The following is an 11,178-nucleotide window of genomic DNA, read 5'->3' on the forward strand; positions in this document are numbered from 1 at the left end:
CTGGGGTTTCTGTCTGGGTTAAGAAAGCAAAGCATTATGGTCGATCAAAACTGAGTGAGTTAGAAAACAAAAGGGCCCAATCGGGTTCGAACCGATGACCTCTTGATCTGCAGTCAAATGCTCTACCACTGAGCTATGGACCCTCAATTGCTAAAAAAAATCTCTCGGGTTTCTGTCTAGGTTAAGAAAGCAAAGCATTATGGTCGATCAAAACTGAGTTAGAAAACGAAAGGGCCACCTCTTGATCGTCAAATGCTAAAAAAATTATCTGGGTTTTCTGTCTCGGTTAAAAAAGCAAAGCATTAAAATGCTAAAAAAATTATCTGGGGTTTTCTGTCTCGGTTAAAAAAGCAAAGCATTAAAATGCTAAAAAAATTATCTGGGGTTTTCTGTCTCGGTTAAAAAAGCAAAGCATTAAAATGCTAAAAAAATTATCTGGGGTTTTCTGTCTCGGTTAAAAAAGCAAAGCATTAAAATGCTAAAAAAATTATCTGGGGTTTCTGTCTCGGTTAAAAAAGCAAAGCATTAAAATGCTAAAAAAATTATCTGGGGTTTCAGTAAAAAAATTATCTGGGGTTTTCTGTCTCGGTTAAAAAAGCAAAGCATTAAAATGCTAAAAAAATTATCTGGGGTTTTCTGTCTCGGTTAAAAAAGCAAAGCATTAAAATGCTAAAAAAATTATCTGGGGTTTTCTGTCTCGGTTAAAAAAGCAAAGCATTAAAATGCTAAAAAAATTATCTGGGGTTGTTTTCTGTCTCCGTTAAAAAAGCAAAGCATTAAAATGCTAAAAAAATTATCTGGGGTTTCTGTAAAAAAATTATCTGGGGTTTCTGTCTCGGTTAAAAAAGCAAAGCATTAAAATGCTAAAAAAATTATCTGAGGTTTCTGTAAAAAAATTATCTGGGGTTTCTGTCTCGGTTAAAAAAGCAAAGCATTAAAATGCTAAAAAAATTATCTGGAGTTTCTGGGTTAAGAAAGCAAAGCATTATGGTCGATCAAATCTGAGTTAGAAAACAAAAGGGCCCAACCGGGTTCAAACCGGTAACCTCTTGATCTGCAGTCAAATGCTCTACCACTAAGCTATGGACCCTCAATTGCTAAAAAAAATCTCTGGGGTTTCTGTCTGGGTTAAGAAAGCAAAGCATTATGGTCGATCAAACCTGAGTTAGAAAACGAAAGGGCCACCTCTTGATCGTCAAATGTTAAAAAAAATCTCTGGGGTTTCTGTCTGGGTTAAGAAAGCAAAGCATTATGGTCGATCAAAATTGAGTTAGAAAACAAAAGGGCCCAACCAGGTTCAAACCGGTGACCTCTTGATCTGCAGTCAAATGCTCTACCATTGAGCTATAGACCCTCAATTGCTAAAAAAAATCTCTGGGGTTTCTGTCTGGGTTAAGAAAGCAAAGCATTATGGTCGATCAAAACTGAGTTAGAAAACAAAAGGGCCCAACCGGATTCAAACCAATGCTCTACCACTAAGCTATGGACCCTCAATTGCTAAAAAAAATCTCTGGGGTTTCTGTCTGGAAGAAAAATTATCTGGGGTTTCTGTCTAGTTAAGAAAGCAAAGCATTATGGTCGATCAAATCTGAGTTAGAAAACAAAAGAGCCCAACCAAGTTCGAACCGGTGACCTCTTGATCTGTAGTCAAATGCTCTACCACTGAGCTATGGACCCTCAATTGCTAAAAAAAATCTCTGAGGTTTCTGTCTGGGTTAAGAAAGCAAAGCATTATGGCCGATCAAAATTGAGTTAGAAAACAACGGGGACCTGATCTGCAGTCAAATGCTCTACTACTGAGCAAAATTCTCTGGGTTAAGAAAGCAAAGCATTATGGTCGATCAAAACTGAGTTAGAAAACAAAAGGGCCCAATCGGGTTCAAACCGGTGACCTCTTGATCTGCAATCAAATGCTCTACCACTGAGCTATGGACCCTCAATTGCTAAAAAAAATTCTCAGGGGTTTCTGTGTGGGTTAAGAAAGCAAAGCATTATGGTCGATCAAAACTGATTTAGAAAACAAAAGGGTCCAACCGATGACCTCTTGATCTGCAGTCAAATGCTCTACCATTGAGCTGTGACACTCAATTTCTAAAAAAATTCTCTAGAGTTTCTGTCTGGATTAAGAAAGCAAATCATTATGGTCAATCAAGAAACGAAATCTCTTAATCTGCAGTCAAATGCTCTGCCACTCATCTATGAACCTCGCTGAAAAAAAACCTCTTGATCTTCAGTCTACCACTAAGCTATGGACCCTCCATTGTTAAAAAAATTCTTTGGAGTTTCTGTCTAGGTTAAAAGAAAACAAAGCATTATGGTCAAGAAAGTGAGTTAAAAAAGAAAAGGGCCCAATCGGTGAACTTTAAATTATGGTCCATCAAGAAAGGAAACCTGTTGATCTGAATCAAATGCTCTACTACTTAACTATGAACCCTCAATTCTTAAAAAAAGTTGTTTGGGATTTGAAAAAGAAAAAGGTCCAAACATCTAAAAAAAATTCTTTGGGGTTTTGTTGAGAAAGAAAGCAAAGCATTATGGTTATGGTCGATCAAGAAAGTGAGTTAGAAAATAAAAGTGCTCAACCGAGTTCAAATTAGTGACCTCTTGATCTGCAGGTAAATACTCTACCACTGAGTTATGAACCCTCAATTACTAAAAAACTTCTTTGGAGTTTCTGTCTGGGTTAAGAAAGCAAAGCATTGAGTTAGAATAAGAAAAAGGCTCGTGATCTATAGTCAAATACTCTACCACTAAACTATGGACCCTCAATTGCTAAAAAATTTGTCTGGGTTAAGAAAGCAAAGCATTATGGTCAATCAAGAGATGAAACCTCTTAATCTGCAGTCAAATGCTCTACTACTCAGCTATGAACCCTCGCTAAAAAAATTCGCAAAGCTTAGAGTGTTGCCTTTTTGGCCCTTGATCTCACTTTAATCAATTTCAATCCATTATTGATTGATGTTTTGATGATAACAAACCTACTTTTAATTATTAACTATTTTCAGTATTTTGAACTGTCCACAGTATAAGTTCGCGAATGACGATTTCAACGACTTTTCAATTACTCAAATCAGAGCTAAAACGAAGAAATTACAGTCGAGACAACATACCCGACGTGATGATGTGGCAGCAAAATCAAAATGATGGACAAATCAAAATATATCAAAGTATTATTATTATATTTCTAAATAAAATTATTTTTACAAAATATAAATTTGAATCTATTCGTTACTCACATCGATTTATATTATTACTATATTATATTATTATATTATTATATTTATAATAAATTGTGAATTTTCATTTGACCGTTACTCACATATCTTTTTATTATTATTATATTAAAAATTTTAAATAAATAAATTTGAAAAATTTTCTTATTTATTTACTTTTAATCTCCACCTCCCATTATTCCTTACACAATTCAATGGTTAATATTAATTCCTACCTTTTGCCACTTTTCTCCTCTGTATAAACTCATTCAAATTCTCAAGAGACGCTTGAGGAGCGGAGTAATAACCTTTTAATCTACCGTCAAATGCTGCTACTAAGCTATGAAATCTTTGGAGTTTGTGTCTCAGTTAAGAAAACAAAGCATTATATAGTCGTAAAAAAAAAAAAAAGGTGAAGTTTAGTTCATTATGCGTGTCTAGTCCCTATTAGATACAATAGCGTACTTATTACTTGTTGCACCTTCGTTCATACTTTCATGCAATTCCACGTGCATTTATTAATTATTTCGAGTCACCCTATAAAAGGCAACAATAAGTTGTTAATGACTTAAGTGTAAAGCTTCGTCTTCAATTTTCAACCAGCAAGGTTTCGTGTTCTTTTCGGTTTACCACCATGCTCTCCAATCTTTTTCAAGGCTGAGTGCTTTAGTGTGGGCATTATGCTCGAATTGGCACGCTTCTGATACCAAAAATAAAGCAGCAGATTCAGTAGCTCGGGCTGCAGCAAGGGCTCGATGTCATTATGTTAATTAAAAATGGTTTGGGGGATGTTAACAAATTGGTCTACTACAGACACGAGACTTCATAAGTTCAGGGACTTGAGAACGGAATAAAAGACAGGGGGACTCAACCGTTTTACGAAAAGGGATGCCGCTATGTTGAAGAGACAATTATCTCACTTGCAAACAAGGAACCAGACTTTTGACGAGCCAACCATATAACGCTTTACTTTGAAAAGAAAAATGAGCTTTGTTCTTTTAGGCTCTCAACACTCCCGTGGTTCGTAAAAAGGAAAAAGAGGTCTTTAACAAGTTAGTGATTCAAATCCGCCAACGAGGAGTACACATATTAGGTTGGATTGAAAAAAATCTTTTGAACCAACTCGAAATTTTAAATTGATTAAGTTGATGACCCGAAAAGCTCGAATAGAGTTCACAACCCAACCCAACAGGTTGGATTGTTGGGTCGTTGGGTTTAGAGTTGTCAGAATTATATAAAAAAATCTTAGTATCCAAAATATACGTTACATTAATAACTAAAATCTCATAAAATTAAAATATCAAACATTTACAAGTCACAATACATCACTAATATCCATTACAAACGTTCAATATTTTTAATTTTTTTTGTAAGTACAGTAAGGTGTAATCCTATTTTTAGGTTGACCAAGTTGACCCAATGAAAAAAATGTCAACTCTCAAACCGAACCAAATTTTTTAGTTTTAAAAAAAATTAGCACGAACCCAACTTTGATAGTTTGAGTTGGAAATCCAGGTTTGTGATGTCTCACATCGATTGGGGAGGAGAACAAACCACCAAGAGTATGGAAACCTTCTTCTAGTAGACGCGTTTTAAAATTTTGAGGGAAAGCTTGAAAGGGAAAGTCCAAAGAGGACAATATCAGCTAGCGGTGGATCTGGGCTGTTACAAGATTGATCGAGTTATCGAGTCATATAAATATTTTTATAATAATTTTTATTAAAATATTAATATTTCTAATTTTTTAAAAAAAATAAAAATATTAATTAACAAAAAAATAGAAACAAGTTAAGGGGTATTTGTGTAATTTACCAAAATGCTCACTATTACTATTTGATGAGTCACAAACCAATAGAAAAAAAGAAAGGTAATGAGTTGGCTCACATTTTATTTTGATATTATTTAATATTATTAAATATTATTTCTTTTGAAATTAGAAGCCTTTTCCCACCAAACTATGAGGCATACATGGTGACACGTGTAAAGAACAGTAAAAAGTAAAAAGTTAATTTGAAGATAAATAAAGACTTTGATGACTCATCATTCTTATCCTTTAAGTATTAATTATTTCTTGAAAAAAAAAATGTCCACAACCATTAGCTTTTTATTTATTTATTTGACACAAGAACAATTGCCTTTCTCAATGGGGAAAATAATAATAATAAAAAGATTCCATTTGAGAAAATAAATAAATAAATAAAAGAATCGAGATTTAAATATTTAAATAAAAAAAAAGATTCCACTCTTGAGTCGATCGACCTTCTCTGTAATGGTACGTGTTATTCATACAACATTCAATTTATCTAGCGTGAATGAGTTCCAAGAATAACAATAATTACTTTTTTGGCTTAGTTGCTAATTCCTGCATCGAAATTCGATTGATTTTGTTTGTCGAGATTTAAGTATACTAGTATCGAGCGAAAGGTTTAACCTATGGATTAAGTCAACCCTACTCCACTAGTAAGAATAGGTCTGGGGGACCACTTTGGCTTCTCTCTTCTCGAGAATCCATACATTCCCAATTCCCGAGGCAGCATGAACCCTCTTTATGAGGGAGAGGGGATATGATACAAAATGGATCTTGTTCTGTCGTTGATTTGCGGCGTTTACGACATCATAATTAAAATATCTTTAAGAAATAAAATTAGCTAACTCTGTCAACTTGGCTCCAAATAGTTTTAATTGGCTAAACAATAGTCATACTAACCTTAAACGCTCATAAATACATCAAAAATGGCTCTAAAATGGTCCAAAATAGTAAGACAGTGTCTAAACTTCAATTTTAGACATTTTAAAATTGGACCAGGAGGTAACTTATAACGGTCCAACGCTTTTTGGAGGTTGCACTAGAAGGTCGACATAAAACATGGGTCGATCCGACACAATTAATATTGACACTCCGTGTAGAGTAACAATGTCCCTTGTATATAATTGTGCACAATTGTCTACCGTATTGGTTATCTTTCGAGGTAGGAAGTGAGCTATCTTGGTAATTTTGTTGATGATCACCCATATCACTTTGTATTCTTTTAACGTTCTAGACGAACCTTTGATAAAGCTAATTGCATTATATTTCCATTTTTATTCCGACACATTTGAAGGTTGTAACAACTCTGTCGTCCACTGCCTTGATGCCTTCACCTACTAGCATACCATGTATTTGTTCACATAGAGAATGATGAGTCGTGCACTTTCGTTAGTATCTCATTCCTCCGTTCTTTACCCACTAGCAAACTTCTAACTATAATGAACCCTTGTGTGGAAAATGAGAGAAAAACCATGATAAACGTTGTTTAACTGGCATAGGGGCACGCTTTATGTGTGGTAAGAACAATCATACAGTAGAAAATTGTTTAAAGTACAATACTTCTAGACTCGAGATGACCCACAACTTCAAATCAAGTAAGTTCCAGCAATTAGACCCAACGAAAAGGTATAGTGTGTGCCTCCATTTGTAGGGTGGTTGAGGACACGAACGTCATAGTAAAGTAGATTGTCTATTCTTGATCACTATGTCATTTGTCTGGTTAGATTCTACTCGACCCGTTCATTCATTTGATGCATTTGTGAGACAACTTTAGTTAGAACGAGAACCATTTGGTGTGGAGAAAGTGAAGGCATGTTAAATGTTAGTATCATATCGTTTATCGGATGTGCACTTATATTTGCAAATCAGAGTTCTTTGATATCATTCTCAATACAAATTGGTTGGTCGAGAACCATACGGTTCTCGAGGGCTGAGCCTTTCAACCATTGTGAGGAACACCCAGTGCATTGAAGTTAACGTGGCCTTAATACCACTTATTAATGAGTTTGTCGATGTTGTGAAAATCAAATTACAACTTATAATAAATTTAGTTTCCTCATTTCATGTAATGACCCGAAACTTTCTACTTAATTTAAAGTCATTATTGTATACATATCATGAACATTGAATGCGGAAATACTTCATTTAAACTTTCATAAAACGCCAAAAAAAAAATTATTCTTATAATGCATGGTAACTTGAATTTTCTAAAAAAAAATTAATAAGTTTCATTTTAAAAAATAATAATAATTTTACATAACTCGAAATAAAATCTAATACGTGACGATTTTAATAAAAAATTTATTTATTCCTAATTAAGTCCTTAGCCAAATTTCATAATATATATATATATAGAGGAAAATATTAATGAGTACTATAATTAATTACAGAAATTCAACATATCAGCCAAAAATAACACGAGATTGATACTTAAAAAAAAATGATAGAAGGAAGAAGATGATATGTAAAGAAAGATATTAGCCAAGCGTTAGACTTGCCAAGAGGATGATTTTCCTCGGAGTAGTAGCAATTACCTAAGCATTTCACCTGCGTCTTCCTTTGAATTCGGGCCACGACTCGATTTCGACACAAGTTTTCGACACTGAAGTCTCGACGATACGTCGATTACAGTCTCTCATCATTTGTATTGCTTCGGCTCGGCTCGATCGAGAGAGAATTTTAGAGAAGTTCGATGAAGAACTTGTAGTAAAAGAATGGTACGTGTGAGGCCTGCCTTTATAAATAAAAATATTAAGAGAAAATCATTTTTTTTTTAAAGAAATATGTAATTATGTTTAATTAATTGAGTGGGAATCTTAGGTGAACTATCTAATTGGAGGTCTTTTTAAATTTATTTATTTATTTTTTTAAGATTAATTAAAAATTAAAAGTGATTCATTAAGGGTCCACTAAGGATTCAATAATATATAACTTTTTAAATCTTAAACTATAACAAACCTTACCCATAAGCTAAAGTTGGTCGAGGTCGAGGCCATGGTTATGTAAAAGCTTTTCATTTCAAAGATTGTCATGATCGAAGCTAGGAGTTGAGGTTGAGGCTATGATCGTGCCCTATTTATATCAAGTAAAGTTTCATGTTTAAACGAGGGTCATTTGATATAAAGATAGACGGCTTTCTGTATGTCGGGAGTGGTTAAGGTTGAGCCTATGGTCACGACCTATATGAAGTAAAGTTTTGTGCTTAGATGAAGATCGTTTGTTACAAAGGTAGGGATTTTCAAAAGGCTAAAAATGGTTGAGGCTGAGCTTATGGTCATACGCTACTCGTATGAAGCACTATTTATTGGAATCGAACTGATGGGCATCTTCAAATCGAGTAGGGTATGTCCATAAGCTCGGTTAAGTTATCTCCAAGGAATTGTAATCGTCTTTATGGAGGAGGTGTTACTCCCAAGGAATCTTAGAGTCATCTCCATGCAATTTGATGGGCTTTCCTAAGGATAATTCACGACTCACCTTGGAGCATTTGAATTTGAGAAAACTCATAATCAACTCAAAACGTTTGATGAACCATTCTTAGGGTTATTTTCGAAGACTGAAGGAAAGCTGCCCAATAGGGACTGAAGAGCAACGTCTCGAGAAGACATGCTCAATTAGAGGGTTATACTCCCAAATTTGGTTCCTTATACCGGGACTATAACCACTAAAAGTACAACATAAGTCCTCGTTCAAAAATGAGCAGGAAAAGACAAAATGGACCCAACAACAATCAAACTCAAGGAAACACAAGGGAATCGAGCTCAAAAGGGAGGAATTGCCATTCAGGGTCCAGCATCCTTACTGACAAACCGCCTCGTGTCTATCCCTAAAACAGGGCCCAGTATCCTCGCTGGCACTTGTTTCTTTCTCTAATCGATGTGGGACCCCCACCAAATCCACCTCCCTTCAGGGCTCAACGTCTTTCCTGGCACATCACCTCGTGTGTACCCCCTTCAGGGAAGAGCCTCCTCGCTAGCACTCGTTCCTTTCTCTAATCAATGTAGGACCCCCATCAAATCCACCCCCCCCCCTTCGGGGCCCAACGTCCTTACTGGCACACTACCTCGTGTCTACCCCCTTCGAGGAAGAGCCTACTTATTGGCACATCGCCCAGTGTCTAGCTCTAACATCATTTGTAACGACCCAAGCCCACCGCTAGCAAATATTATCCTCTTTAGACTTTCTCTTTCAGGCTTCCACTTTAAAACATGTCTACTAGGAAAAGGTTTTCACACCCTTATAAATGGCGTTTCGTTCTCCTCCCCAACCAACGTGCGATATCACATTAATATTCAAACCTTAGTTTTCAAACTTATTAAATTACATAGACCAAATCTTTAGGATAAACGTTTAAATTATATGAATATTAATTAGTATATGTTAAGCACACATAAAGGAAGATATTAATTATTATAATATTGAAAAGAAAAAAAATATTATTATTATTATTAATGGATGTGAAGGCTGAATTAATTAAATCTTATAAACCAAAATTAGGCCATATCCCACAAGTGCCACTTTAAGTTTTCATTTAATTTAATTTTTTTTTTTTTTTTAATATTCATTCATAACGTTTTTGCAAAGTAATACTCCTTTTCGACATATATATTATTAGATTAAACCGATAAAAATACATTTTAACTTTCAAATATTTCAGTAATATCCTTAAAATTAAAAAAAAAATCTCAAAAATACTCTTCCCCTTAATTTTAAATGAAAATTGTTACTGGTTTGTTTCAAAAATACTCTTGAGCTTTAAAAAAATTTATTAATATCTTTTAACTTTTTTAAAAAAATTCAAAAATACAGAATACCCATAAAATTTTAAAATTAGCGTCAACCTTTATTTAAAAAAATAAAAAATCTTATTGCCAATATATGGACAAAAATAGTCTATCGACACCTTATTGATTATGTACAAACGTTTTAATGTAATTTTGAAAAATTCATGAATATTTTTTAGACGTCGTGCTAACACTTTTGAATTTTTTAAAAAATCGAAACCGATATTTTTTTTTAAATAAAGTATTAATGGTTTTCATCCAAAACTAACCTTAAGGGTATTTTTGAACTTTTGTTTTTCAATTTAATGGTATTTTTTATTTTTATTTTTTTAATTTAAGAATATTATTGAAAATTTTGAAACACAAAAATACAAATTTTAAGAGTATTTTTATTTATTTAGCTTATATTATTAATACAATAAAAAATTACAAAATATATTTGATATAATACGAAATAGGTTAAAATTATTGTTTTTGTAATGAAACGTTCAATAAAATTTTAAGTCGTTAATGTTCGTAAAATTTTAACGTTTATTAACAGATTATCAATTTGGTCATTATGGTTGTATGATATTCCTTAACAGTCCCGACTTATTAGAGTTTTATCAAACTATAGAAGACTAAATTCTAATTTTTTTTTTTTTTTACTATTAAAATTAAAATTTGTAATTTAACACGTTTGTACTCGAAGTAATTTAAGATTTTTTTTTTTTTAAGTTCAAGATTATCTTTAACTTGAAGCTAAGAAAAAGTCGGAAGATCCTTTAAACTTAATGGACAAACTATTTAGTAGATAAGTTCGATCGATCAGAATAAAAATAATGGAGAAGAACTCGAGTCTCCGATGGCAATGATTAAAAACAGTTGAAATGAGAAACCAAGCTAAGGTGCTAACAGGGATAAATTTCTTGACATAATTGGAACGATTTTTTCATTCGTTCGTTCGTTATCTACGCACTATGCGAATAAATTTAAAAATAAAAAAATAAAAATTGTGGTTCCAAATCCAATGGCCCTAATGCAACTACAAAGATTTTTGGGCTAAGTGGAAAAAATAAAAATAAAAATAAAAAAATTAAGAAAAAGAAAAAGTTGCTTTATGAATAATTGGGTCACCAAAATTATAAAAATGGTTTCATCTGTTTGAAACTGCTTTAATGATGTCATCAATGACGTCATAATGCTCTTGAACCTTTTCCATTATTTATCCCATTATTTGTGTTTTTTTTTTTCAATAAAGTTATTATATTTTAAAATGTCTTTAATTATTTAAAATTAATTTAATATTTAATTTTGTGTTCTAATCATAGAAATTAATTTTAAATAATTAAAGATATGTTTTGAAGGGATGATTTTAGTCAATTTTAAATTATTA

General features: G+C 33.0%; 5 non-coding genes across 5 annotated transcripts; all 5 read right to left on the reverse strand.

The window, feature by feature from the left end:
- Window positions 1-71: 71 nt before the first annotated feature.
- On the reverse strand, window positions 72-143 carry TRNAC-GCA. The gene has a single exon. It is a non-coding gene; the product is annotated as a tRNA-Cys (tRNA).
- Window positions 144-1,018: 875 nt separating this feature from the next.
- TRNAC-GCA lies at window positions 1,019-1,090 on the reverse strand. The gene has a single exon. It is a non-coding gene; the product is annotated as a tRNA-Cys (tRNA).
- A 192-nt stretch (window positions 1,091-1,282) lies between these two features.
- Window positions 1,283-1,354, reverse strand: TRNAC-GCA. The gene has a single exon. It is a non-coding gene; the product is annotated as a tRNA-Cys (tRNA).
- A 251-nt stretch (window positions 1,355-1,605) lies between these two features.
- TRNAC-ACA lies at window positions 1,606-1,677 on the reverse strand. Its single transcript has one exon. It is a non-coding gene; the product is annotated as a tRNA-Cys (tRNA).
- A 187-nt stretch (window positions 1,678-1,864) lies between these two features.
- On the reverse strand, window positions 1,865-1,936 carry TRNAC-GCA. Its single transcript has one exon. It is a non-coding gene; the product is annotated as a tRNA-Cys (tRNA).
- Between the last annotated feature and the right edge of the window lie 9,242 nt (window positions 1,937-11,178).

This window comes from Cucurbita moschata, unplaced genomic scaffold, assembly GCF_002738365.1.
Source record: "Cucurbita moschata cultivar Rifu unplaced genomic scaffold, Cmos_1.0 Cmo_Scf00006, whole genome shotgun sequence".
NCBI lineage: Eukaryota > Viridiplantae > Streptophyta > Magnoliopsida > Cucurbitales > Cucurbitaceae > Cucurbita > Cucurbita moschata.